The sequence below is a fragment of the Sphaerodactylus townsendi genome, linkage group LG05, assembly GCF_021028975.2.
Source record: "Sphaerodactylus townsendi isolate TG3544 linkage group LG05, MPM_Stown_v2.3, whole genome shotgun sequence".
NCBI lineage: Eukaryota > Metazoa > Chordata > Lepidosauria > Squamata > Sphaerodactylidae > Sphaerodactylus > Sphaerodactylus townsendi.
Window position 1 is genome coordinate 62,032,001 of NC_059429.1, and position 23,294 is coordinate 62,055,294.

Here is a 23,294-nt window from a genome sequence, read left to right on the forward strand (position 1 = left end):
CCCTGAAGAATTGCTGCCAGTCCAAGTAAATAATATTGACACTGATTGTCTACATGTTCATATGCTTGCACATGCTTAGACAATAATAGACCTGCATCCTTATATTTATTTAAGCTCTCAATGATGACAAAAAATTAAATGAGTTTCCTGAGCAATAAAAGGCAACCCTAGTCAAGGTCCTCAATTTTTCTGAGCCTGCAGAGGCTTTTGGAATTCTGAGGAAGAGTAGTGTGTTCCATCATAAAATGCCTGTCAGGTTTGTGGAAGCAACCACAAAAATCACTGCTCTGGGGGTTGAAGTCAACCATAAAATGTTGGGGAGTTCCACAAAACATGGGAAAAGCTGCAATCCAAACACCCTTTTATCATAGAAGCAGTTTCATCTGAATTGATGCTCTCTGCAGCTGCAAAGATAAAGCCTTTTGGGCTCTTCTGAAGCATCTCCACTTCCAAGAAGATGAATTAAAGATTTGCATCCTAAACAACAATGCAAAGAGATTGCCAGGCATAAAGACACGATAAAGACACTGTGTGGCCCAATTGTTGGATGGGTTTGTGGATGACTAAGACATCTAGAAATGGTAATTTTTCTTTGTTTTCTTTTTCCATAGTAAATTGGATGTTCGGGTGAATATTGTTAATATGGTCCAGAAATTTGTTAAGTTCTCCTTGGCTCCAAAATGTGAACGTGTCATCCACAAAATGGAACCATATAGTGGGGTTTTTTGGTGCTGTTTCCAGGGCTTGTTTTTCAAAGTGTTCCATGTAAAAATTTGCTATTACCCATGGCTACCCCATCTCTCTGTTCATAGAATTCATTATCTCATTGGAAGTAGCTTGTAGTGAGGCAATGTAGAAACAGGGCTGTGATGTCCTTAGGGAAAATCCGGTTAATAAGTGTGATGGTGTCTGCTATGAGGACCTAAATATCATCTCATCAGAAATATGCAAGTTCCCCCTTCAAATGTTATGTCAAAGCTGCAAACTTGCACACCTCTTTCTTCATCTCCCTGCTCTACTTATGGAATAAAGCAACGATGCCTGCTTGTTTCTTTTAGCAGTTCTTGTTTTATAGTTCAGTGGGCCAGACTTTGCTGGTGGTGGGTTGTCAGTTGTCAGTCACTAATATAGACTATTATTTTCAGTTTTGTGTGATTATATTTGACTATAATTAATAGTGCTATTACTTCTACAAACAGCTTCATTAGCTGAATATATCTTTCATGGCCTTTGAAAACAGACCAGAACATTAATGATTCCTTCTTCGTATTTTTTCACTTTCATTTTGCTTTCTTTCCAATATGTGTTCATTTTCTTTAATAATAAAAAAGACAAAACTAGTGTTCTGAATACTGTGCACTACTATAGCGCCCATTCTACATAAACTAATCCTGATGCCTGTTCCTTTGTCATTTTCTATAACTGGTTGTAAAATCATATCTTTTGCTATTTGAACAGTTTTGATTGAGTAAGTTTTGGGTAAGATACATTGGGGACATGTTGTGTCTTTTGTAACAGCATGAAATGAGTGGGAAAATAGGCACAAAAAGAACAAAAACATATTGTGTATGCCAGGAACACAACCAAAGGAAGAAATAAACTCTATGCTTGTAGGACAGGATTTCAATAGAATAGATTTGCACACTTGCAGATTTTTGTGTTCTATAGATACATAATTTATAACACAGTTTGTATATGCCAGTAATATCTCCATGAAAGCTCTTTTCTTTCATCTTGCTCACCTTCATTTTCTTCAGAAGAGCTAGTTCATGTACTGGAGGAACACATCTCACTTCTACCCTAAGTAAATATGTGATATGAAGATACTTGCAGTTGCCATTTCTTGCAAATGGGTCAAGGCATGAGTTTTCTGTATATGTAAACAGCAACCTTTAAAAATACTTTAATGATACTGCTCATTTAGCCTACAGGCCATGAGCAATGTCATACTAGATACAAGAAGAATAAGAATAAAAGTATGTAATTTAAATAGCTACCCAGTTGAGATCCTTTGAATATGATTACAAGAGCAAAAATTTAGCTACAGCCAACATAACTCCTAAATTCATGGCTGCCAAGAGTTTCTTAACCTTATCTGGTGTTGACAGCTCCTCATTATTGCATAATCCACGTATTTCTAACACTGCAAAAGGTAACATATTCAAATAAGCAATGCTTCAAAGTTTCAATCTGTACAGTAGCACAGTCACAAAGACTATCAGAATATGCAGTCCTTTGCATTCGACCTTGCATTACTTGAGAAGGGACAATCCTGCAACTAGTGTTCTGGTCAATATGCATGGAAGCTATGTGTGCATGGAAAAATCTGTGAGTTCCCAGTTCACATTCTTTTCGTATTAAGGAGCACGAAAGACACTGTCATATTAACCATCCTGAAAAATTTGCAGTTGCAGAACATGTCTTAAACAAAACTGGATATAACATTTTATTTGAAAACACTGAAATTCTGGACAATTCAGAAGGTTACTATGTCAGACTGCACATTGAAATTCACAAACACCAAGACAACTTCAACAGGAAAGAAGAGACTCTGCGAATTAACAAAGCTTGGCTACCAGTACTTAAAAACACGAAAAGCAAACCCCAAGGGCATACTAAATTCATGAACAATGGACTCCACCCAAACACAGGATTTGCATTCACTAATACTGCTGCTGCTGCAGGGCATGCAAATGTGAATCACTCCCTGGACTGAAAACCCCCACCCACAATACAATACTATCCTGTTGCAGCCTGGAAAACTGGGTTTTGCGGCATGGGGCTGAGGACAGGCAGCCACTGGTGAATCTGTCACCTCCACCAAGGTAAGTGCTCTGGGGAGGACAAATGCACCAACACAAGGCTGCGCTGTTTCCTAAAGCCCTTTTGCTTCCCCACCCCGCACATTGGATGGGGCTGTTAGTCTCTCTCTCATCTAGTTATACAGTTAGGTAATCTCTCTCTTATCTAGAGATATAGTTAAGACACTATCTCTGTCTCTCCTCTGCACTATCAAGGGCTAAGGGGAGTACCTAGTAATTGCACATGCAGGGGATAACATCAAACATAAGAAGAGCAAAGTAGAATGGGTAGTTTGCTTGGACAAAGAGCTTATGGGTAGACATACATCTGAGAATGTAGTGCCATGTGAAATAAAACAGTAGCTGTATGTATTATACTTTAAACAAAGTCATGACTAATGCACCCCACCATGAAATGAGTGAAATAGCTATAAAATAGGTACCATTGAATTTTTATGTAAAAATTTTACAGTGAAGCATTTTTAATTGCTGGAAGACTCCAGGGCTCAGATAATCAAATAATTTACACCTAGATGTTTTGACAGCATTTGGCCTTTGGCCTTGTGCCTAACACCACAATGAAGTGTAAATCATTACAGAGTGATTCACACACTGTCATGTCTTATTGCTTAATTAATTTGTCTGAAATCACTTTCTCTAAAAAGTCAAGGCAAATAGTATATGTTGTGTGCATTTCTTTAACAAAAGAACCAACACATAGCCCCCACATTGTCATTATAAATGAAACAATCTTATTACTGTCCATTTTTAACAGCTAAAGTATGTCCAGACTATTCTAAAATTATGTAAAATTACACACACAACATTGTGATATTTTATATCCAGGTCATAATATTTACCATATTTTGAAGGGTTTAAGGTATATATATACCAGAATCGTTTCAGATGAGGTTAAGAAAACCATAATGTTCAGCTTAAGCACTTTGATTAGTGAACCTATGTCCCCAAAATAATTGTCGATCTCTACAACCACTCATCCTTACCCACAGTTCATAATGTATGGAGAATCCCCAAACCTTCCTTTATCTTTCTTCTAATTTTTGTTGTTCACAGCAATACTTGCCTAAGACTAAGGATACCCATAGTTACTAACATCATGAGATGATCTTGGGTAGTTCATCACTCTACTTTTAATTCAAATGTTGTGGTGATGATAATTAGGAATAGAGAGCAAAGTGTGTCCTGAGCTCTGTGGGGCAATAAATTTGAAAAATAGATGCAGATTATTTAGGTAGGCAGCACTGTCCTCTCCTTCCCTTTTCCTCCTCCCCCTTCTCTTTGCCTTCCCCTTTTTTACTGAATGGATCAGAGTTGAATTTTAGTTGGTTCTTATTATATTTTTGTCATCCCCTGTTGGAGAGCATAATGGCACAAAAGGTTTTTAATTATTGTTAAGATGTGGATTATATTAGGCTTGAATTTTTATCATATTTAATATTGTTTATGTGTAAGCTGTCCCAAGTCTGGCCTTGTTGGGGAAAGGCAAGATATAACCCAAAACGCCAATCTAGAGTTGTCATGTGGGTGGGGACAGCACTTCTCTGGTGCCATCCCACCCACTTCAAAGGATTTTCCCACAGTGTGGGGGAAAAAAATCTTACCATTAACTCCGCACAGGGAGAAACTCCACAAAAAATGTCCAATTCCAGTTCTGCTGACACAAAAGGGCTAAACTGGCAGTGGAAGCCAACTAAAGTCAACTCCACCTCTGTGAATGCCCTGGCACACCCCCGCCATGCTGCCACAGCTCAGGGTGATGGGGAAGCACCAGTGGAAAGCTGGGCACTTTGGCTAGGCATCCCAGGGTTCAGCAGTTGCTGGGCAGCAGTTTAAGTGCCCCTCCACCAGCATATCACTCCATGGCCCCTTCTGCACATGCAAAATAATATCAATCCACTTTCAATGCACGTTGCAGCAGGATTTTATTGTGCGGAATAGCAAAATCAATTTGCAAACAATTGTGAAAGTGGATTGAAATTGCATTATTCTGCATGTGTGGAAGCAGCCCATGTGAATCATCTCGGGGAGGGCACTTTGCCAGAGTAAGCCTGCGCCGCATCCAGAGGGGGATACACCCCGCATCGGATTGGGTGGCTTATAAAGTAAAAAAAGAAGTTTTCTTCATTTTTATTATTTATTACAACATTTTAAATCTTGTGACGGCCTTGTACAGTCAGATGCTTTAGACGTCTGTGAAGGCGCATTGTCTGGTGTGGGGGTGGCTTTGCAGGGCTCACGCGAACGGAGCGGCGCTCATTTTTTCGCCCGGGTCATTTTGGCTGACACCCCCACCCCCGAGAAGGGCAACAGCTGGGTGAGGAGCTAGTTTGCTGCAGGGCCAAAACTGACGACCTCTCGGCGGTGGCCTGGAGGTCTGGTTCAGCGCAGGGAGGAGTAGGGTTGGCAGTTAAGTACCTGTGAAAACCATTCGCGGCCATTTTAGGCAGGTTGGTGGGAAGAAGACCAGTGGCCATTTTGTTTTAAACCCATAGGCTCGCTGATCTGAGGGCTGCTTAAAAAGCCCCATTTTTTTTAAAAAAAAGGGTTGCCAGGTTGCAGTAGTCAGAGGTGGCGGTGCGGTTTCCAGGGCCAGCTCCAGCACTTGGTGCCACTTTGGTACTTTAGAGTGTACAATTATATATAATAGTTTGAGAACATTCAGTGCCATGGCTCCAAAGCCAAAAGGTGCAAAAAAGAAGGCACAGAATGTTGGTCGGGCAGCAACTCTCAGGGTTTTTGAGCAGGGGCAGGCAGGACCCACTCTGGGGGTCTCTGGGGGTCACCCGGGATGCTGAGGCGGGAATGCCACAGGCAACTCAGGGGTTGCCAGCCACTATTACTCAGATGGGAGTGCCTGCCACCTCTTCCAACTCAGACGAGCACACTACTCCTGCAGTCAGCCAATCTGAAACAGTTAGGTCGGGGCGGGAGCTCATCACGGAGTTGCTGGCTCAACCAGTGCCTGGTACTCCAGGACCGGCTCGACCACCTTCCACGCGAGTTGGAATGAACAACCCTGCGGTTTTTATGGCTCCTCTTGCTCAAAGTGGCATACCCACTCCTACCAGTCCTGTTTTTATGCCAAGTCCCTACCCATATTCTCCATATATGGGCATGAACATGAACCCAGCCATGGGGTGTTCAGGTCAATTCAACCCCACTCCTGGCTTTGGGCAATCGTCGGGGCGTTTTATGGGGAGCCAGCAGGTTACTCCCTGTATTTGGCCTCCTCAGGTACAAAGCTCCCCCATCATCCCTTTTGGTGGGACTCAGGTCCAGCAGAGCTTGGGTTACCAGGTGCCTTTGGGAAGCTTGGCGCCTTTGGTAAGCTTGGCTCCTTCGGTGGCTGCAGGCCCCTTAGTGCAGGGTCCCGAGTTGACAGCTGGGAGTAGTACTTTGACAAGGGTGCCGGGCGGTGTCAAGGTGGCAGCAGGCTCTTCCAGCCAGACTGTGGGGGCACAAGCCAGAGCCAGGCGCAGAGAGAAGAAGACCTCTCGTTGTTCTAAGTCCTCCCATCGGTCCCCTAGCTCGTCCTCCTCGGGTGAGTCCACGGATGAGGATTCTGCCCAGGCAGCAGGGGACTATTGGGAGAGAGGAGAAAATGTGCCAGCTCTTCCCCTTTGGATTACTCAAAGGAGAAAAGGGGAGCAGGCAGGGGAGGATAGTGCTGGGACTTCAGGGGCTTCAGCTTTCTCCTCAGCATGGGATCCTGGAGGCCCTCCAGGTTCTCATTTACCTAGAAAGCTGAGAGAAAGGGCCTTGGATGGATATTACGTGGATATCTTCACAGTTTTGCGGCCGGAAGAAGATCCTGAAGAGTCTGGTTCCCGTTCGGCCAGAAAGAAAAGGGAACACTGGGAAAAAGCCGAGTGTTCCTTCAACAACGGGTTGAAGGGGTTCGCAGAGTATATGGCACTGATTGGAGCCACTTACCTTTCAAGGGCTTGGCACCTGGCTGCTCATTGGGCCAACGTTTTGAAGGCCCACTCCCTATCAGGGGGCGCAACAGCTATGAGGTATGATGAGGCATTTCGAAAGAGTGCTTCACATTGTCCAGGGCGCAGGTGGGATCTCATCCATGATCAAACGTGGATACCAAATGTAATTAAGGTCACTCCTAGTGGCACTGAAGGGCTGAGAAAAAAAGGGGTCGGCCAGCGAGATCCTCCGTGTCTCGCCTGCTGGGCCTTTAACCAAGGTTCCTGTAAAAAAAGAAAAGTGCAGGTTTGAGCACAGCTGTTCTAGGTGCTTTGGGGCCCACACAAGGATACAATGCCCACAACTGGCTCGGCCTCCCTTTCGACGTGGCCGGAACCCTGGCTCTGGTGGCTCTAAGAAGGACGGTGGTGGCCAGGGAGGATCTTTCCCCATCCAGAAGGCCTGAAGTCCTGAAGGTTCTGCAGTGTCTCGCCCCTTCCCCGGTGCACGTGCAACCTTTATGTCAATGGCTGGACAGGTATCCGCATTGGGAAGACGCACTGTACTTAAAGGAAGGATTTCAATTTGGTTTTCATATCCCCTTTTTGGGGAGCAGGGTGGCAAGCCTGCGATAGTGGCTGCCAAAATTTCAAAGGAATGCTGGGCAGGTAGAATTGCAGGCCCCTTTGCAGAGCCTCCGTTGCCCAATCTTAGGGTTTCCCCCATTTGGGGTGGTCCCTAAGAAGGCCCCTGGGGAGTATAGGATGATTCAGCGTTTGTCCTATCCCAAAGGGGGGTCGGTGAACGACTTCATCGACCCGGGCATTTGCTCTGTCCAGTATGCCACTTTGGATGAGGCAGTGAGTCTCATCCAGAATGCAGGAACAGCCTTGCTGTTGGCAAAATATGACATACAGTCAGCTTTTCGGCTGCTACCTATACATCCCAGGGACTTTGAACTTTTGGCTTTTCAATTTGGGGGACATTGGTATGTTGACAAATGCATGCCTATGGAATGCTCTATAACTTGCGCAGCCTTTGAAAAATTTAGCACCTTTTTGGAGTGGGCGATCAAGGATTGCATGCCATCAGCGCAAGTTACTCATTATCTTGATGATTTTTTGTTTGTAGGTACGGCAGGCACTGATGACTGTGCAGTGATGTTGTCAGCTTTTCAGGACTTTTCAGTGACGGAGCTAGGGGTTCCCTTGGCGGCCAACAAGACTGAAGGGCCTGTGTCTTGCTTAACCTATTTAGGGATTCAGTTAGACATGGTAGCAGGAACATCTTCCCTGCCTCTCGACAAGCTGTCAACTTTACGCACACTTATTGCAGACACCTGCACAAAAAAGAAGTGCGAGTTACGGGAAATACAGTCCCTGCTCGGGCACCTTAATTTTGCCTTCAGGGTGGTCTCCCCGGGAAGGGCTTTTTGTTCCTGCCTAGCCAGGGCCATGGCAGGCTACTCAGTTCCCCACCATCACATCAGGGTTACTTCGGGTCTTCGTCAGGACCTGTTAGTCTGGTTACGTTTCCTGGAGCATTACAACGGGGTTTCCTTTTGGCATGTTCCCTGGGAGCTTCAGGATAGTTTTCAGGTTCACACCGATGCAGCTGGTTCTCTAGGTTTTGGTATTTATTTCAGGGACCAGTGGTGTGCAGGGGAGTGGCCACCAGCGTGGTTACAGACCGGAATTTTGCGGGACATGACTTTCCTGGAGTTATTCCCGCTGGTGGCCGCGGTTCACATCTGGAAGGTTCACATGTGTTTCGGGACCACGCAGTTAAATTCTGGTGTGACAACCAGGTTGTGGTCAGGGTGGTAAACCGGCAGTCTAGCCGGTCTGAGCGAGTGATGCGGCTAGTAAGAGAATTTGTACTGGTATGCCTGATTAACAACATCTCTTTTAAGGCAGTTTTCCTGCCAGGTATAACTAACAACATAGCTGACGCTTTGTCTCGTCATCAGGTCAGCCGCTTTCGCTCCCTAGCTCCCGAGGCCAGCCAGTTTCCGGAGAGGTTTCCAGAGCATCTGTGGCATCTTGGCGACAGTCCATAGCTCAGCGGTGGCGAACCTATGGCACGGGTGCCAGAGGTGGCACTCAGAGCTGTTTCATTGGGCACGCATGCACAGAGTTCATCATGGAAAATTACCCCCCCACACACACAAACACCTAGCCTGGCCTGGGCATGATCCTTTACCTGAGAGTAAGCTCGGTTGCTGGCAATGGGGCTTGCTTCTGAATAAACCCTCCTAGGGTCATGATTCACCCATTGAAAGCATTGCACGGTTGCTTCACCAAGCTTACTCCTGAGTAACATGTACCTCTGAGCCAACTGTTTTTTTCTAAACTAAAACCTCAGTATTCAGGTTAAATTGCCATGTTGGCACTTTGCGATAAATAAGTGGGTTCAATCAATCAATATTTTATTTCGGTCAAAGACCAGAAAATATCAGATATAAAACATAAAATCCAGATAATATATTTCCAGACCAGATACAAAATAAAATTGAAGTAACCAGTTTCCAAAGACTGTTTGTCCAAACCTTAATGTAAGTTCAAGTTAAAAAACTGGAATAAAATTGAATAAAAGATAAAATCATTAATCCAAAGTTCCTATTTTTATTGCCCTACTTGTCCACGCCTTTTAACCACATAAGCACTGAATTTTGCCACCTCTCTGGTTATATTCGGATTGGCATCTTCTAATAGTCTTTCCATGGCACAATCCTCAGGGCCAAGAAAAATTGATGTTGGAAGAGAGTCAAACAGTTTTGCCCTCATTTCTTTATGAGTGGGGCATCGTAAAAAAATATGCGTCAGGGTCTCTATTTCCCCCATATCACATGGACAAAGCCTGTCGATATATGGAATTTTTTTATATCTGCCCTCAAGCACTGCTGAGGGAAGAGCATCACATCTGGTGAGTGTGAAAGCCCTCCTAAGTGACTGGCTGTCCAAGTTATATAGATAGGGGGAAGGGCCCAAAGTGTATTTAATGGATGGTTTGAGATTAAATTTGGGGAATGCTGTTATATCTTGTTGATGAGCCATATCTTGAACTCTCAGCTTGACTGTAGTCTTAGCTGAGGACAAGTCTTGTGTCAAGAGAGCACTAGGTGATATGCCTCTCTTGTGCAGGCCATCCCTAACTTCACACATCCATCTAGGTTGGAAAGAGTCTTGGGCTATTAGGGGCCAAAGTCCTTTAGGGTTTGTATAAACATTAAGCCATTGATAAACTGATAGTAAGAAAATTCTGTCAGCAACTTTCATTTGACCCGTCTCTAACCTTACAAAGGTATTCAGTACACCAGGCGGAACCTGTAGAATGGCTCTCAAGTATTTACTTTGGGTTCTCTCTAATGATATTGTTTGCCACTGTTTTTTGTTGTAATGTACACCGTACGTAAGTTGTGTCAGAATCTTTGCTTGGTATAGTTTAATGGCAGCTGGTACATAGTGCCCTCCCTTAGTACGAAAAAACCTTAAGACTGCCCCTGCTGTCCACTCTGGTTTCCCATCACCATTTTTATATGCACCACAATAAGTGGGTTTTGGGTTGCAATTCAGGCACTCAGTCTCGAAAAGGTTCGCCATCACTGCCATAGCTGAAGGTGTCTTGCAGTCACTGGCTCCAGCTGCACGTCGCGTGTATGAAGAGGCTTTGGGCACCTTCTTTGCTTTTGCGGCATCCATCGGTGAGCCTCTCTGGCAGGGGATCTCTAAGGACTTGGTGCTCCAGTACTTGGTTGATTTAAGGGACCACCGAATTGCTGCCCAAACTATGAAGGTCCATTTGGCGGCCATATCCTTTTTTAGCTAGGCCCTGGGAATAACTGACCATTCCCGCTCTTTTGAAGCTCGAAGAGCCGTGGCTGGGTGGCAGCGCTCTTCCCCCGGGCCACAAGACAGTAGGCGGCCCATTACAAAGGAGCTCCTGGGAACTCTACTTAATGCCACAGTTTCAGTTTGTGACTCTTCCTATGAGGCTACGCTATTCCAAGCCTTATTTACTTTGGCCTTTTATGGCGCCTTTCGGTGTAGAGAGCTAGTTGCCCCGTCCACTACATCATTGGCTCCCATGGCTCTGCAAAGGGTCGATGTGTCCATGGTTGATGGGGACTTGCTTATATGGCTGGCGGGGTCCAAAACTGACCAGCGACGTTGGGGAACGAGAGTAACATTGTCCCCCTCCCAACCAGGGGCTCCTTGTCCAGTGGCTCACATGGCTGCATTTTTGGCTGTCTGCCCTGAGGGGCAAGGTCTGCTGTTCATTTATAACGATGGATTAGCAGTGTCCAGATACCAATTCACAGCTGTTCTGCAGCTTTGCTTACAATTTTTGGGCCTCCCTGCAGAATAGTTTGGTTCCCACTCCTTTCGGATTGGGGCGGCTACCAGGGCCTCTCAAGAGGGACACTCTGCAGCTGAGATTCAGGCTATAGGCTGCTGGAGGTCTTTGGCCTATCGTGTTTATGTCCGGCCTCACCTTTCGTTGTAACTCTGTTCTCTTTATAGTTTCGGTGGCCCGTCGTTACCAAGTTTGGCTGGTTGGTCACAGTATTGTGTACTGGGCTGGGCATTACGCAAAGAAGTCTGGATGGGGAGAACACCTTGGGCTGGACATCTCCATGGACATTCGCTGGCTGGCGAGGCAAGGCATGATGTGGCCTTCTCTACTCCTCCAGTTGCGGAACTCAGTTCTTCAATTTGGCTTCCCGGATGCAATCGTGATTCAACTGGGTGAAAATGACATTACTGCTTCCAAAGCAGTAGCGTTGCAGAACTCCATGAGGGATGACTTGAAGTTGCTCCATTGCAAGATGCCAAAGACCAAGCTGTTTTGGACATGCTTGCTAGAGCGGAGGACTTGGAGGAACGCCGTGGCTCCGGCCAGAGTAAATAAAGCCAGGTCCAAAGTTTGTGGGTCCGCAACCCGGTTGGTATTGAGCATGGGAGGGGATGTTATTCCCCATGTTGATTTGTCTCATGCTCTACCAGCATTGTTTTTGCCCATGGAGTCCACTTATCGGATTGGGGCCAGGACATCTGGTTACATGATGTCCGTCATGCTCTGCTGCAGTGGCTTCGTGGCCCGCACTGAGCTGGGCAAATCCGGTCTGCTCTGATGCAGTAACTGTGTCACGCACTGAGCTGTGTGACTCTGGGCAGCTGAAGCTGGGGTGGGAGCTGTTGGTTTAACAGCTCGGTGGCGGTCAGGGCATAAGTGGACATCCTATTTGGGGAAGGCAGTAGCTTGCATGCCGGACCTTCCCACCTTGGGGGCCTCCATATGAGGTCCAAGGTGGCGATAGAGCTCTTGAAGGCAAAGCCTTGGGGCCATGCTGAGAGCTCGCTGCCCGGCAGGGAGGGCTGTCACAAATTGGGTTTGCATCCATGTGGCACCTAGTAACTTCCTGTTCCAGTTCCCTTGGGGGATGTGCCGGACAAGGGTTCTGTCCAAAGGGCCTAAGGGGTCAGCTGGGGCTGCCCTATAACCAGGTTCAGCGGTTTGCTGCCTGGGGGCCAGGATGTGCTCTGGTATGCTTGCCCAGCTTCAAGGTTTTGGTTATATGTTAAAATAAATTGGGCTGTGGCTGATTTCTTTTCCAACAAGTATGTGTTAGTGTCTTTGATGGAATGAGTCTCCACACATCCCCATGCAACTGAGCTGCTGCTATTCTCACTATTCTGTATGATGGAACTATAAAGATGTTGATGCAAAGAGTGTAGCTGCAGCTCATGTATCATATCATATAATGATGGTGATTATATAGTTAACCTCATTCAGAGAAATGAGGGGCAAAATCACTATGTGAATCACCTATTAAAATAACAAGCTGACATCATAAGAGAGTGGAAAAAATGATCAGATGTGAAGATCCCTCAGTGATGATCTCTCTGGGAAGAATTTAAAAGAGGGATCTAAACCTGGGAGACTTTTTATATCACAGGCAGTCCTTCAGCTACCCTTCTCTCTTTGGATAGCAGTATTAATGCAAACAATATTTGGAGGCCAGTCTTTAAAAAGATCCAAATGTGCTTCAAGCTTTCCAGGGCCTCATATCATCTTTTTTAAACTATACAGATCAGAGGTAGTGAACTTACATTAAAAAAAAAATAAACACCTGCAAAATGCAGATGTCTGCATTCTTTCCCCCTCTGGTTCATGTCAGCTAAAAATTGGACATCTGGTAATGGTAATCCAGAACATGGCAGTTGAGAAGCTGATTATTTTTATTACATAATACAATTTGTTTCCTTAAATGCAGTTTCCAAAGTGCAAATATTTTACAGAAAGGTAGTTTGTCTTTTATTCAAGATAGGGAGAAAAGAATATGCTTTTTAGCCTTTCAACCAGTTTTTTAAAAAGAAAACACATGTAATTAGCACATTGTAACAAAGTTAAGGCTTATTTTCCTTAAATTGCAGTAATATACTTTGGCACAAGTATATTCTCTCAACATGGCTAGGACCAAAAGACCCCAGGGTTCATTCTCCTGCCAAATCCAGCGATAACACTCAAAAATGGCTGAACTTGGCTCCTCTTCCTCAGTTTGTTACGTTTAGCACTCAGCCATGTATCCTGTGATTTTAGCACATGCAGCAGTACAATTCCAAACTCTGGCTGATTATTTGTTTTTAACCAGAAAAGAAACTCTCTTTCAAAAAAAGAATGTATTCAAATTAGCCAATGATCCCTTACAACTGCTTAGCAGCCTCAGGTAGAATAGATGACTGTGAAACACCCAGAGCAGGTACACTTTCCCTGGTTTCTCAACAATGGTAGAATAAAACAGCCACTATGATCTCAATGAGGACCAGAAGCTCAATATGCACATAGTGAAACTGACCTATTTCGTAATGAGCTGTGAGCAACTTCATTTTTCTCCTTATGCATGAAAAAATATAATGAGTGAACCAGTGATTAAACCAATTACCATTGCAGTGATGGTGTGGGTTGATTGAATTGAACTGGAAATTGCTTTTGGCTGTATTCATGTACTGTCCAGTCCACATGCTCCTCCATGGAACCACAAAGGACATAATGAAGTTCTGGCAGCCATTGATAAACTAAATGTTACCAAATCCCCTGGCCCAGATTGCATTCACCCAAGAGTTCTTAAAGAGCTCAAGCATGAAATTGCTGATCTTCTCACTTTTATATGCAACTTATCCCTGAAATCAGGCTCCATCCCTGAAGACTGGAAGATGGCCAATGTCACACCAATCTTTAAGAAAGGATCTAGGGGGGACCCGGGAAATTACAGGCCAGTCAGTTTGACATCTGTTCCTGGTAAATTAGTAGAATCTATCATTAAAGATAAAATTATAAGACATGTAGAAAAGCAAGACCTGCTGAGAAAGAGTCAGCATGGCTTTTGCAGAGGCAAATCCTGTCTTACAAACTTACTAGAGTTCTTTGAGGGTGTAAACAGGCATGTGGACAGGGGTGAACCGGTGAACATTGTCTACTTGGATTTCCAAAAGGCTTTTGACAAAGTTCCTCACCAGAGACTGTTGAGAAAACTCAGCAATGAAGGAATAAGAGGGGAAGTCCTCCTATGGATTAAAAACTGGTTGAGAAACAGGAAACAAAGAGTGGGTGTAAATGGGAAGTTCTCACAACGGAGAGATGAAGGGAGTGGTGTCCCCCAAGGATCCGTTTTGGGACCAGTGCTCTTTAACCTATTCATAAATGACCTGGAAGTAGGGGTGGGTAGCGTGGTGGCCAAGTTTGCAGATGATACCAAATTATGTAGGGTGGTGAGAACCACAAAGGATTGCGAAGAGCTCCAAGCGGACCTTGATAAATTAGGTGAGTGGGCTCAGAAATGGCAAATGCAGTTCAATGTAGCAAAATGTAAAGTGATGCACATAGGGGCAAAAAATCCAAACTTCACATACACGCTACAGGGGTCAGTGCTATCAGTCACAGACCAGGAAAGGGATTTAGGCGTCTTAGTGGATAGTTCCATGGGAATGTCAACTCAATGCATGGCAGCTGTGAAAAAGGCAAACTCTATGCTGGGGATCATTAGAAAAGGAATTGAGAATAAAACTGCAAAGATTGTCATGCCCTTATATAAAGCAGTGGTGCGACCGCACTTGGAGTACTGTGTCCAGTTCTGGTCGCCGCATCTCAAAAAGGATATTGAGGAGATAGAAAAAGTGCAGAGAAGGGCAAGAAGGATGATTGAGGGACTGGAGCACCTTCCCTATGAGGAGAGGCTGCAGCGTTTGGGACTCTTTAGTTTGGAGAGGAGGCGGCTGAGGGGGGATATGATTGAAGTCTACAAAATTATGCATGGGGTAGAAAATGTTGACAGAGAGACATTTTTCTCTCTTTCTCACAATACTAGAACCAGGGGACATTCATTGAAAATGCTGGGGGGAAGAATTAGGACTAATAAAAGGAAACACTTCTTCACGCAACGTGTGGTTGGTGTTTGGAATATGCTGCCACAGGAGGTGGTGATGGCCACTAACCTGGATAGCTTTAAAAGGGGCTTGGACAGATTTATGGAGGAGAAGTTGATTTATGGCTACCAATCTTGATCCTCTTTGATCTGAGATTGCAAATGCCTTAACAGACCAGGTGATCGGGAGCAACAGCCGCAGAAGGCCATTGCGTTCACATCCTACATGTGAGCTCCCAAAGGCACCTGGTGGGCCACTGCGAGTAGCAGAGAGCTGGACTAGATGGACTTTGGTCTGATCCAGCTGGCTTGTTCTTATGTTCTTATGTTCTTATGTTCACAAATGGATACATGATCAGTGATGAGTCACAGCAAGACCTGAAGTAAAGAATGAATTAACTTTTATAGATTTAAAAATAATTTAGAGCCATAGCAAGGATGAATTGATGAAATTTCTGGACTATCTTAACAGTATCAAACCAAACATTCAATTTACCATGGAACAAGAAAAAAGAGAACTGTCATTTCTGTATGTCATGATCATCCCAGAGGTGTCGCTCCAGGGGAAGTGTGCGATGCACCGGGCATGCGCCCCTGCGGGGTGTGGCAAGGGTGTTCCGAAAGCATTCCAGGGGTGTTCCAGGGTGGGATGGGGTGGACAGGGGCATATCAGGGCTGAAGGATGCACCAGAGTACCAGGATTTTTTCCCCTCGATCCGTCCCTGGGTCATCCACAAAACAAACCAATGATTGTGCCACACAGCCTATAGAAAACTAACCCATACTGACCAATATCTACATAAAAATTCCCATCCCCACCCTCAACCAAAAGGGACATAATCAAAACACTCGTAGATCATGCAAAATGGATCACCTTCTCCCTGATAAACTGAGTCACCTAGACTGGACTCTGCATGGAAATGGCTACTCCACAACAGAAATCAGAAGAGCTATAAACCCAAGTATCTGAATACAACCAGGAGAAAAATGTAGAACTGAGGAAAAACAGCTCTCCATAGGGAAGGTATTTCTACCATACATCAAGGGGATCACTAATCGAAGAAGAGGAGGAGGAGGAGAAGAAGAAGAAAAACAGGAGGAGGAGGGGGAAGAGGAGGAGGAGGAAGAGTAGTAGTAGTTTAGATTTATATCCCCCCTTTCTCTCCTGTAAGGAGAGTCAAAGGGGCTTACAATCTCCTTTCCCTTCCCCACCCCCACAACAAACATCCTGTGAGGTGGGTGGGGCTGAGATAGCTCAGAAGAACTATGACTAGCCCAAGGTCACCCAGCTGGCATGTGTTGGAGTGCACACGCTAAACTAGTTTCCCAGATAAACCTCCATAGCTCAAGTGGCAGAGTGAGTAATCAAACCCGGTTCTCCAGATTAGAGTGCACCTGCTCTTAACCACTATGACACTGATGCTCTTGAACGAAAAAACTGATGAAAAAACATAACTTTCAAAAAGTCTTCAGACCCACCAGAAAAATACAACAACTGCTATGGTCTGCAAAGAGAGATTCCTTTACCTCCATAGGAGTCTGTCACATTCCAAGTAGCTGTGGAAAAGTGTATATAGGAATTACAAAATACTGGTTTTTTACTACTACGATTCTAGGTGCCCTTTCAGCCTAAAAAGTACATAGTAGTACTCAGCTCTTTCTGCTGCTTCTGGCAATTTATAGATTTACTAATTTTTTATTTTGGAGCAGTTGCATTCAAAGATATGCAGAGACACATATAAGAATCTTAGCTGCTCGGTGGACTTCCAATGGAAAGCATTGGGATTGTGGAGTGCAGATCCACTGCCCAGTGAGAAGCAAAATACTGAAAAGGCACCTAGGATCAGAGCCTGCAGAGCAAATGTCCTAGGGCACCCTTTAGCAAATTGAGGCAGGGAGAATCCCTTCAGCAGCACACAAAATGTAAGCCACAAGCGGAAGGTGAAACTGGCCAGAGAGCTTACCAGTCAGGCAGGAAAAAACCTCTTCCTTCTTCTGATGCCTGTGTTGTCTGGAAAATGAATGAGAGGCAGCTTTTAAAAAGATGTCTCCAGGACATCTTATTTTGAACGTGCAGAGTGAAATTAAGAAGTTGCCTCTTTTTAAGACGAGGTGTCTTATATGTGTTGTGCAGAATGGACCAAAGCTTTGGACTGCATATAACTAATTGACTTCCTACCTATACCCTGCTGTCAATCTTATCCATAACATTTTTATTGCTTATTAAACTGATAGCCCAACATAGGTTCCTCTTTTTCCTTAAACTTTGTCTAATATATCAGCTTACAATTTGAGGCAATTTGAAACAAATTTTAAAAAAACATCTTATCCTCCTAAATAGTCTCCCACTGTCAAAGATTTTAAACATAAATTCCCCTTCCCTCCCTTAGCCCCTTCTTTTAACTTTATATATGAATCTACCATCCAAAGTTTATTTACCATTAATCTTTAATAAGCACATTTACTTCCCCTTGTGTTGAATTATTAATTGATTTTATAAAACAATTTTATTTAAGATCTTTTAAAATGTTCTTGAAGATCTCTTTGGCAATCATTATTGAAGTAATTCTTTACTGTTGTCCCTTGTAAGTGAAGAAAACTCCTTCCCTCTAAGCCATAAAAATCTTATCTGGTTTCTTCTTAAAGTGTCCACAAAAATGCATAATCTTTCCTTTTTTGTAAGACTCTTAAAGATTCTCTCATCACGATGATGTCCTTGTCTTCTATCTTGATTGCTGATTTCCTGTGTGTTTCCAGAATATGATCTGCCATTTCTTTAGAGTGGAAATAGATAACAATGTCTCTACACAGTCCTTTCACTTTTGGACTTTTTAAAAAATTTTCATTTCATTTCAATTATATTTATACCCTGCCCTATCCCCGAAGGGCTCAGGGCAGCTCACAACCCAGCAAAAATACATACTAGCAATACAGCAAAACACATGGTAACAATAGCCTCATTTCAGATGGTGACTTAAATTACAAGCTATACAACTTCTAACACCCTAAACAGCAGTACTAACAATAAATACAACTAATCCATGCAATACCTAAAGCTTAAAATGCATCAATACATACAATACATCAATACATATAATGGATCAATAATTTAACAGTATCAGAGTAGCAATACACAACTAATAGAATTTCATGGTTACATCTCAACATTGTTAACAATGCACCAATATACACTAAATGGTATAAACTTCATGGTAATACATAATCAAAATCAACAAATAGCCAGGAACAGACTATGAACATTTCCAAACTAACTCCCCTAAACTAGACTACCCTGTAGCTGCTACAAGGAATGACCTTACTGAATTACTTAGTGCCTACACTACATTTACTAACATAAGGAGACTACAGTCCCAAACTAAGAACACTAACTAATTCACTAACAATACCTAATAGCCTGTACCTAATACCTAATAGTAGCTGCACTTAAGGAGGGACAACAAAATGACAATGTAAATGTTCAGCACAGAAAGGCCAGCCCCTCCTCCGATAACTCCGCTGCCAACCATGTCATTTTAACTGTTGTTAACCGTCTGTTGGGGGTCACCACTAATGCAATGTCCCAGAAGCACCCCCTGGTATTCTCCACTCTGCAAAGGGGGCTGGCAAATATTCTTTGAGCAGGAGGCTCTCGAAACGTTATTTGGGCAAAAAACTCTAGAAAAGGTGTTCTGGGAGACTTCTCACTGCCCCCGCTCACTGCCATACTCTTCACTCTATCAAAGGGCGCTGCAACATTACAGGGGAGTCCCTGCCACTGACTCCCCTCTCTGTCCAAGCATCCTCTAAGATGGTGCAGGCCATGTGGTCTCCACTGTCTTGTCCTGATCACATTCGGCTGGCCCCTGCCCTGAATCTCGGCCAAAGGCAGACACTGTACGGGGGTCTCTGCCACCAACCCCCCCTTCCTCATCAATCCAGAAGTCTCTGCCACCGACCTCTCCAAGTTCATCCAATTCACCCAGCTCGCTCAAGACAACAGACCATCACCTATTGGGGACCAGGGACCAGCAACTGCTGAGATGGGCCAGCTGCCACCGCTGCCCTCCATGCAGCGTGGTGGACAAATAAAGTTGTTATTTTGTCTTAAATCGTTGTTATCTTGCATCACTTTGCATTGTTTCATTAAGTAACCAACCAGGTTGTCAGATGAAGGTTCAGTGTACTCTAACAAAAGCCCTAAAAAGTTTCTAATGAAACTAATACTGGAGCTCCCGACCACTGCATTTGCTCTGGGCTCCATCTTGACGCCATTATCCTGCCTCAGCACCTAATATAATTGATGTGACTCTGTAGAATTTTTCAATTTTTGACACTATTTCTTCTTGGATCATCAAATGATCAGCCAGGACTGAGGGAATGTTCTTTTTCAATTCTTCTTTTGCTGTATTTGAACCCTCTGGTACCTTTCTAAGTCTCCAGGCTGTCTCACTGATTTGATATTCCAGTCAAAGAATGGTTAAATCACTGTACAGAGTCCACACCTTGTTTTAAAGTTTTCATTTCCTCTTGGTCTTTTCAACCTTTTTTTCTATTTGTGCTATCTTTTTTTCAAAAATTCAAAAAAAATCAATTTTTATTTCTTTAATATCCTTTATAAGTTCAGACATCATCTTGGGACTGTTGTTTTTAACAGAGTCTTTCAGATAATCTATTTCTGCCTTGAGACTTAGCATACTGGCAGATATGCTTTTTAAAGATCAGTGGCCATTTTGTGGCTATTTTAAGGAACAGTGAACCCTTTCTGGTAGATGCCATTACCCACTAGATCAGGGGTAGGGAACCTGCGGCTCTCCAGATGTTCAGGAACTACAATTCCCATCAGCCTCTGTCAGCATGGCCAATTGGCCATGCTGGTAGGGGCTGATGGGAATTGTAGTTCCTGAACATCTGGAGAGCCGCAGGTTCCCTACCCCTGCACTAGATATTGCTGTTTTCACAGTTTCCTGCAGTTTCCAGTAGTTTAACACAGGGATCAAATTCTCCCTCTCTGGTTTATTTTCTTGTTTTGTTTTGGTGTTACTGCAGACCGAGCTGCAACAGCAAATTGCCACACATAAAATATTATAAAAGAAATATTTTTTTATTTTCGAGAGGCTGGGGTCCATTCAGAAGTGGGAAATGAACCCACTTAGTATAGCAAAAGACAAAGTTCTTATACCCTTTCAAGAGCATACATTACAGGCAATAATTGATAAGTCACAGGGCAATCATGTGCCCCTTGAGTCCCATCAAGGACTCCTCCAGAGACATCCTGGCACCTTAATGGTTTAATTGTTTTTACAACCATCCTGACATCCTGGGCCATCCTTATCACTTATCTCTGAATGTTTTTTCTATGTCTGCTTGTAATAACAAAAGATGTTTTCTGGTTTTCTTCTATAGCTCGTTGTTATTTTGATTACTGGGGCCAAAATGTTCTTTCTACTGCTAATTTGTTATGGCCTTCTTCCTATGCCTGCTTGACACTTGAATTTAACCTGATTTATCCTGTTTCTTTATCTCTTTCTGGCTGGCCATCTGAAGGGCAAAAGCCTTTGCAACTGGGGCCTCTTTTTAGGTTTAAGTGAACCAAAGTATATGAACCAAAGTACAAATAAAGTATCTAACACAAACCAATCAATTCTTAATATTCCTAAATAAGAAATCTTAACCTGTAACTCTATATAATGTAATAACTATCAAGTATGACCTTTTTGCATCTTAGGCCCTTAAGAACATAAGAACATAAGAACAAGCCAGCTGGATCAGACCAAAGTCCATCTAGTCCAGCTCTCTGCTACTCGCAGTGGCCCACCAGGTGCCTTTGGGAGCTCACATGTAGGATGTGAATGCAATGGCCTTCTGCGGCTGTTGCTCCCGATCACCTGGTCTGTTAAGGCATTTGCAATCTCAGATCAAAGAGGATCAAGATTGGTAGCCATAAATCAACTTCTCCTCCATAAATCTGTCCAAGCCCCTTTTAAAGCTATCCAGGTTAGTGGCCATCACCACCTCCTGTGGCAGCATATTCCAAACACCAATCACACGTTGCGTGAAGAAGTGTTTCCTTTTATTAGTCCTAATTCTTCCCCCCAGCATTTTCAATGAATGTCCCCTGGTTCTAGTATTGTGAGAAAGAGAGAAAAATGTCTCTCTGTCAACATTTTCTACCCCATGCATAATTTTGTAGACTTCAATCATATCCCCCCTCAGCCGCCTCCTCTCCAAACTTTCCGCATGAGCCGTTTACAGCGCCCTAGGGATGGCAAAAATGCTGTCCCTAGGGAGCTGTTCACATGGGGGGCACAGCTGCTTCACAGCCGTGCTGCCCTCGCTCCCCCCAGTGGCGCAAAGCTGCCATTATCCCACCTTGCTCCCCGAGCGAGGTTTTTTGAAAATGTGCGAATGGCAGCAGCTGGAAGGCGCCATCCCCCCTTTCCCAATTGACTTACCTTCCCAGTGACCTTCTGGCGCATCACCGAGGCCTGGGGACACCCCCCCGCCCTGCGACTGTGGAGCGAAAGGACGAACTATGCAGCTGCCTTGTCGACCTTCCACCTGGCACAGTCCACCTTACCTGGGCACTCAGCATCCCTCCACAGGATCCATTGCAGCAGCCTGGACCAGACCAGTTTGGTGTTGGGCAAATGGCGATGGAGTTGTTGAAGGTCGCTGGCCATCTTCAGGGACAGTTCAAGGCCTTTCATGGCCGGCAGGTCGTTCTCGCCCAGCTGCACGTCTGGGCGGCCCATGTGGATGACAGCCAAGCACACTGCCCCATTGTAACTCGGCCCATCTCATGCCACTTTGTCCCAGCCACTGGAACTCCATCACCGGGTCCAGCCCGAGGTTCAGGTCCCAGCCAGAAGAAGTTGCGTATGCCTAAGCTCTCTCCACGATGCTGTGCCCCATGATCCACACCTGCCGGCAGGCAGTCTGTGGCGATGCTGGCTAGACTGCAAAGGGGGGTTAAAGCGATAAGTGAGGACACACATAGGCCTTGAAGGCTCCCGAACGCCACCTGCCTACGGCCTGAATCTGATCAGGGGCCCTGCCCTCCTGGGCCACTGCAGTGGCTGCCCCTATGCGGAATGAATGGAGCCCGAACTCCTTGCAGGGCAACCCCAATTTGTTCAGGCAACCCCTTAACATGGCTGACATCTGATATCTGGTCAGCGGAGAACAGTCCTGATGAATGAAAAGCATGCCCTCCCACCTGGGCCTGAACGGCAACCAGACTGCTATGGAGGCACAGGGACATATGATATGGGAGAGCCAAACATGCACGGCATCCTCTGCCACCACTAAGTGGTGGAACTGGAGCACCTTAGCTGGCCTCACAGCTCGGGAGGGGGTGACGAACTCACTGGGCCTGAACACCCCATGATGGGCCAAGTGAAATGTGGCCGTGAACAACAGAATTTCGTAGTCCACTGAACAAACTCTGTGCATTACCCCGGTGATGGAGTTCCAGAGGGCTTTTCTCAAAGCCACATCTTTTAAACAGTGTATTTTAAACAGGGGGTTTCTCTTTTTTTCTCCTTGTCCTAGGGCTGCTGATTGGTGCAGGCTGCTGAAGGGGTGGGGCTTCTCACATTTGTAAATCTTTTCAGTTAGTGCTGAAGGGGTGGGGCTTCTCATATTTTTAAATCTTTTCAGTTAGTCTCTGGAACCAGCAGAGAAGAGGAGCAGTGGAGAACAGCAGTGGGCCAGAAAGAACACCGGCGCGCGCAGGGGTTTTACTAAATAAGAACATATTTTAAGGGATAGTAGAAGGTATAGAAACCTTAAGAGGGAGGCACTAATTAAAATCAGTATTTGAATATCTAAACAAAATTTGAAGGCAGGAAGCCAGCAGGGGGGGTGGGGGCTTTCCAGTGTTTTGCACTGAGTGACACATAGAGCAGAAGTCATGGGTGTGCCCTCGCTGCAATGAGCTCCTGGCACTCAAGGAACGTGTGCGTTCTCTTGAAGCCAAGGTGGCAGACCTGGCGAAGCTGAGAGATCCAGAGAGGGCAACAAATGAGGCTTTCAGGGACCTAGCAGCCGGGTCCCACTCCCAAGGTGACATCTCTTCAGATGTCATGGAGAATGAGAGTCTGGGTGACGGAGGGTGCCAGTCTGTGGTA

The 23,294-nt window shown here is 44.7% G+C and overlaps 1 long non-coding RNA gene across 1 annotated transcript; it reads right to left on the reverse strand.

Moving 5' to 3' along the window:
• Positions 1–1,725: 1,725 nt before the first annotated feature.
• Positions 1,726–18,296, reverse strand: LOC125432454. Its single transcript, XR_007244474.1, has 3 exons — positions 17,669–18,296; positions 13,568–13,573; positions 1,726–1,737 (listed from the first exon to the last, which is right to left on the reverse strand). It is a non-coding gene; the product is annotated as an uncharacterized LOC125432454 (long non-coding RNA).
• Positions 18,297–23,294: the final 4,998 nt, after the last annotated feature.